Source organism: Grammomys surdaster, unplaced genomic scaffold, assembly GCF_004785775.1.
Source record: "Grammomys surdaster isolate TR1022 unplaced genomic scaffold, NIH_TR_1.0 66, whole genome shotgun sequence".
Lineage (NCBI taxonomy): Eukaryota > Metazoa > Chordata > Mammalia > Rodentia > Muridae > Grammomys > Grammomys surdaster.
Window position 1 is genome coordinate 11171049 of NW_021604568.1, and position 7091 is coordinate 11178139.

At 32.7% G+C, this 7091-nt stretch overlaps 1 pseudogene; it reads right to left on the bottom strand.

The window, feature by feature from the left end:
- Positions 1-1382: 1382 nt before the first annotated feature.
- Positions 1383-2628, bottom strand: LOC114626049 (annotated as a pseudogene).
- Between the last annotated feature and the right edge of the window lie 4463 nt (positions 2629-7091).

Consider the following 7091-nt stretch of genomic DNA (forward strand, 5'->3'; position numbering starts at 1 on the left):
CTAGTACTTCCGTTATTAAGGGCACTCACATTGTCCAACACAGAAGATTCTCAAACAGGAAATGAGACCTGAGTTCTCCCCTCCAACCCATCCTCTCCTTCATCTTCTCATCTTAGCCACATAAGTGGTGTAGTGCACTATAGTTTTGCTCTACTTAAGTATTATTACCTATCCGAGTAGACCATATTTGGAATTGACATTACAAAGAAAAATAAAGTAAGGAGGAAGCTTATTTTTTTTGACAAGATGCTTGTTATAAGCTTCTTATAACTTGTTCCTTGTCAAAGTATAATAAAGAAGTACCTTAAACCCCACATAAATCCTTTCAAATATCTGTAGGATGATCTGCTCAAATTTTATCATTTCCTAATAGCCAATGCTAAACATTTTCCTAAGCCAAAATATGCATCTTTACGAGCTCTTTATAGTGATAAACAGAAATAGTGTTAATTAAGTGGACTCCAGTGTATGTGGATGTCTGTGAGGCTCCATTCTCCTCCACACTTTTCTGCTATGCAATTAACTGGAATCTAAAGTAATTCAGAGCCTTGCTTTATGTTTTCTTCTCATTAGTTGTTTTCATATTTGGTGTATGATTGTACAGTAAATATAAGCTTATAGATCAGAAAAATTGTTTATATGAATCAGAGGACCACATAGTGAAAGACTCAATTACCTCCCTTGCCTTTGAGTTTTTCATATTCCATCCTAATTTTCTTAGATAACCATTTTATGATATATTCAATGGCCTATCATACAAATGACAGTGTCATATAAATAATTTGATTCTTGAGTAATTTTTTTTGAATATATGATGTCTTTATTTACAACTTTATTGGCAAAGTATGGGAGATTGTTGAACAGCTTTAATATAGGGCATTGTAGCTGACCCTGTTGGGTTGAACAAGTCTCATTCTTGGTGTCCGTCTCATTGTTCAAAGATGTATAAAACTAAATCTGCATATACAATTTCCTTTATCAAGGACAGTACTCACTTTGGGGGCATTATCTAAAACATATAACTAAACAGAAAAGTAAATGACTCCTTAAAAATTGTATCAAACAGCAAATATTTTAAGTGTGCATTAATTATTCCTGGAAATTACAAATGCCCAAAAGCCAGAAAATATACTTTCTACATTGGTGGACAGTTGCAACAACCATCATCTTCGGTAATGACCATTTTTCATTTAGCACCAACTACTCTGAACTTACTGTGAAATGAAGTCAAAGTCAGAAGAGAAGATGTTGGAATAGTATTTCTTTTGTGGAGGACAGAATTCCTCCTGATTCACCATGGAAAAGTAAACATCCTGTTGATTCTAGGTGGCAAAACAATTAACATCTCCAATTTCTTTTCATGTTGATCATGTTGAGCTGACCTAATTTTCTTCCTTGACCTGTTTGTTGTCATTCTTATAAATCAAGTATTTTAGTTCTTCTAGTTCATCAAGATCTTTTCCTTAGAGCAGATTTCATCAACAGGAACAGCATTGATGGATCCATTTTTCTATCCTCTCCCTCTGGTATCCTTGTCCATATCACTGCTTCCACCATTTTCCACCCAACCTCCAGACGCTTCACTTAATTTGTTCTCATCTTTATCTGAACCATATGTTCTGAATCTTTCAAGCCTGGCCCCAATGATACTGTTATTTTTTTCTGTAACTCTTGGAATGTACAGGCACATATATGTCATTTATACCCATAGAATCATCAACCTCATTGCCTCCTGTTACATGAATGTAACAGGTATCGTTTGCATCCTCCTCCTCATTGTTGACCAGCTTAAGATGACATTCAAATGCTGAGCACCTTTGCTTTCCCTGCTTTGAAGTTAGCTTTCTGACTCTCTGGATCTTGTTCAAGTTTACCAGTTTTTTTTCTTGTCTTTTCCTTATTTTTCCATGCAGGAAAAGATTCCTCAAGTGATTTTAGTAGTAACATTTGGATCTCAGACAAAAAACCTCTTTTCCAATTAGATCTTCTAATGAGATCTTGTATTATTTCTCTTCTTTCTTTTCGTCTCTCTTCAGCATAAATCCAGGAGGAAGTACATGGAAATACATACAATTGTCCCCACCTTCACGATACACCCAAACCCAGCCATAATTGTTATTTTCAATATCTTCATAGAAATGTCTGCACACTATTTGAGTTTGGGGTTTTCTCTTTACTGACTAACTGTGCTTCTCATTCACTTCTGCTTCTAGTTTTTTCTAATCCCAATTATCCCAAGTATCTTTTTAAAGTTCTTCATCTCTTGCATCAATGTAAACACTTCATTTTTTACAGATTGTTTCTGTTTGAAGAACATACATACCACAGATTTGGCATCTGTACCCTTACTTAATTTTTGTGCAGCAGCTACAGGTTTGAAGAACACATTAGTTCTCGTAGCACTTTCTTCTCATAATCTTCCTTCAACTTCTTTTCAGCTTCTCTTTGTGCTACCTGTCATGGATTCTTTTGATCAAATTTCACTTGATGAGTGACACCCTTAATAAACTTCTGTTGCTTTGCTCCTTTCTTATTCTTTAGTCTGAAAATTTTGTCCTCAATGATCTTCTCCATCTTCTGCTCTGCCTTCTTGCTGCTCCCAACCTCATCCTGTTTCTTGGGCCTCATCACAAAAGTACTCGAATTAGGTTGACTGTGACACAGATTGCTACTCTCATGGCATCTGGTAGTTAGGGGGAGCAGGAAGCTTGAGTAACTTATGGGATTGTGAATGAAGTAGGGCAAAATTTGAATATCAATTCTCCTTGCCTTTCTTTTTAAAAAAATGTTGCCTACCATGCTCATGTGTCCTTATATTTCATTAAGAAATGTATCCTATGAAGCTTATATAGTATTTATGTAAAGACTTCCATTAAGTCTTTCTTTGTTAGTTTATTTAGCTATTTTGGTCTTCTAGCTAATAGACTATTAATAATTTATCCAACTAGCCCTCCTTTGAAGGACACACGATGAGATGGTGAATCTTAGTGTTCACTTGATTGGATCTGGAATCAACCAAAATGAATACATTTGTTGCAGGAATATTCTGAGTGTTCTTTGAAGAAAAATATTTAGAAAACCACAACTTCTAAAAATATTAGGTTGTATATGGAAAATATGTATTTACTAAAATAATATCCTAATAACCCAACAGAATAAATGATAATTATAATTTATAGACTTGGTTTCAAGTGCCAACACTATGCCATTTCACAGTACCTACACATTGAATAAAGTTCGATTATCTCAAATGCATAACTGAGGTGAGAATAATGTCTCTTCCAAGACTTGTGATGAAAAAGGTGCATGAGAAAGCTTAATCTGTGGACTTTGTAGATGCCAAGTGTGATAACTAATCCCGATTGCCATATTGACTAGATCTGGTTATAACTAAGAGAAAAGCTTTGTGGCACATGTTATGCTTTATTTTTTTTTATTTAAAATGGATTCCTAACTTAATGCAAAAGACACTACTATAATTAGTATTACATGAGAAACTGGGAAAGAAACAGCAAGTCCACATTTCTAGACTAAGACCATAAAAGTTTATGGATTTAATATAGAAAAGCAAAATTATTGTTTCTGCATATTTAGCCACTACATAATAGTGAATCCTTTAACTTTTTGAGACACCTTTGGCTGGAGAGATGAAACTATGGCAAATCACCAGCCTAAGAATTATAGTCTACTCTGAACATTATTTTTATAAATGAATCTATATTTACTCTATGAAAGGTGGAATTATTAGTTTTCATGAGTAGCAAGTGCTAGTTTTCACTTTGTACTAGAGTTTAATAATCATTGATAGTTAAGGGATAAGGTTTTCTAAAGCAATGTGTTAAGTAAGAACTGAGAGAAAACCCAAATTTCTGTCATAGTACACAAAATTACTATTTCTTAATTACTATTCTTTACCTTTTAATAAAGATAAAGAAGTAAGGAATAGATAGAAAAGTAGACAAGTTGAAAGAATTGAAAATTTTCAACCATTTTAAAATCAGGAGTGACTATTACAATCATATTAAATTTAATGTGTCGATTTTAAAATACACCACAAGTCTATTAACTGTGAAAATCAGTATAGTCATATTTGTTATGTTGTAATGAGTACATTTTATGTAAAATACTATTTCAAGGTACAAAAATGTTTGTTTAATTTTTATTATGTATTGTTTCATTACATTTTAAACAAATCAAAGTTTGATAAATTATTGAGTGTATGCTACATATCACTTAAATCCAGCACCCCCTACATGGAGAGTAAATTTGATTCAACTAAATGTATTATTGACAAATGGCTCATGTCTTTAGGATTTATCATGACAATTTGGAGTGGGCCTAGAACAGCATGGTATCAGGACTGGATTGAATTCAATACTTCTGCTACATACCGAGGGAACAATAGAAAACATAATTCATTTCTACAAGGAAGGCAAGAAAAAATTGGATTTGCTAAAAATTGACAGTATATGGTTCAAACAATGGAGGCTAGAGCAAAAGCAATAAAGAAACATAAAATTCATTCAAATCTACCACCAGGAAAAGTACCTTTGATTGCCAAAGAAGATGCATCATTGGAGCTAAGTGAGCTTATTATACCATAACACAATGTGCTTTCTTACATGATAAACTTTAAGAGGCCACAGTTGATTTTGAATTACCGTTCATGACCACAGTAATACCCAGGCTTTAAATGTGTCATCAGGTAGGAACCTAAATACCTAAAAATTTACTGTTATTTAGCTCAGCAGCTTTATCAAGGGACACTTAAAATATTTAGAAGGAATTTTTTCAAGCCATAAAACTTATCCTATGTGTGGACAGATTCTAACCAAACTTTCTGTTGGTGTGACAAAGTAGAATTCAATTTAAATGTACATACTCTCAAGCAATAATGTTTGTCTATTGTTTACCCCTCTCCATGAGAGAACATGAAAGTCTAAGAGTCAAATCATCCTACATACACAGGCTCTATATGATTGATATCATTTATTTTAACAGCTGTGCCAAGTACCAGGCATGTAGGAGATGCAGTGTTGAAATATTAAAAATGTGGTAGTCAAACTGAGACCTGCATAGTTACATCCGTTGACATACAAATATGGATGAAAAATATCAAGGAAGGTCCACCCGTATGTGAAGAGTTATGAACAATTAAAGGCTGCTAAGACAAGAAAAATTAGTCTTCTCCAAGGATAAATCTCTTGATAATTATCTGATCTCAAGTTGTTAGCCCTAAACACTATATATGTGTGTGTGTGTGTGTGTGTAAATATATATATATATATTGAATAATTATTTAATTATTATATTATATAATATAATAATTAAAGAAGTGATCATGCAGCTAAGAAGGGTGAAGGGAGATACAAGAGGAGTGAAATGGATACTATGGCATAGAAAACATACATATACACATATACATACTCATTTGTGTAAGACATTCTCAAAAGATATTAAATGTATAAGAAGAAAGGAAACAAACTTGAAATTAATTCTTAGCAAGTTTAATTATCTAAGTCTAAGTCAACATATACAAGTTATATATATATGTATATATATACATATACATACACATACACACACACACACACACACACACACACATATATATATATATATATATATATATATATATATATATATATATTTTGTGAAGACATATGTATGCAAGTACAAGTTCACATGTACACACATACATATGTGTGTTCATGTTTATGTATGCCTGAATCTGACTTTGGGTATTTTGTTGATTACTTTTCATTTTTGATTAAGCATGGTCTCTGTATGATTCCAGAGCTCACTTGGCTAAGTCTGGCTAGTAAGTTTGTTCTAGTGAGACTCTTCTCAACCTCCAGAGTGGAAATAATAGTAGTACTTACTAATCATGGTTTCACATAAGTGATAGAAATACAAATGTCAATTCTCATGCTCATTGTGCAAGCATTTTATCCACTGAGCCGTTTCTCCAGTCCTAGGAGCCTAATACATTCAATTGGGTGAACATAAAATGAATATCAATGAGTTGTTCATTTAAGAATTTAACTTTAAAAACAAAGTTCCACAAATGTTGCCATTTCTGAAATAAGTAAACAAGTTTTATCATAAATAACTAACCAAAAGACTATTTTTAAAATGAGCAATATTCCGTATTTGGCTATGTATTACATTTATAAATAAGATTATTTTCTGGATAGTTTAATAATATAGATGTAGATAAACATCACTGCTTCCAGATTCCCCAAAGGAAAAGAAAATGGATTGTACCCTGTAATCCATGGGATGGTTAACCTTTGGTAGACCAGCTGTCCCAAACTTACTTAATAAAAGCGTCAAAAAGTTGCAGAAGCATGTGAACTGTTTGACAGGACCTCATTTGAGATGACAAATACATGACAGCCTAGCATAGCACCAGTGCCCTGTTCACATGTCACCATGGTTTGGGTTAACACAGAAGAGTTAAGTCATACCATGAACACCCTTTTTCATTCTCAGTAATTACATTCCTTGAACAATACCTTTTCCTCCTTTTTGCCTCCTGTGCTCAGTTACTGTCCAATGACAGATGAATGGCCAATAGTATCATCTATGTAAATAAATTGATTCATGCATTTTAACTTAAATAATAACAATTATTCTGAAAATAGATTTCAGATAAAAAAGAATCTAATAAGATAAATCACTAATAAACATAGAGAGAGAATAAACATGATTTACTATTCACTTTCTGATTCACTGGTTGAGATACTTTGTGGTTTATGAATATAAATGGTCATTTTCTTTTTATTTAGCATTGTGTCATTAATTCAGTAAAGGTTGTTAGTAAAATATAGGTTTTGTATTAGAAGTTAAATTTTTCTTATACTTTTTTACTACCCAGGGACAAAGGTTCTTCTATTTGGTTATTCTGCTTTGTTTTTTAACAGAAAATGTCTAACTTTTGGAGCATAGATTCACATATTAAAATTTCTAAGGTTTATGTGTTACCTCTATGTGACATCTCTCCTATAATTCTGGCCTAGTAAAGTGAAGATATAGTATACTAAGAGCAAATTGACTAATAAAATTATCCATATTGGCAAGGTATATCT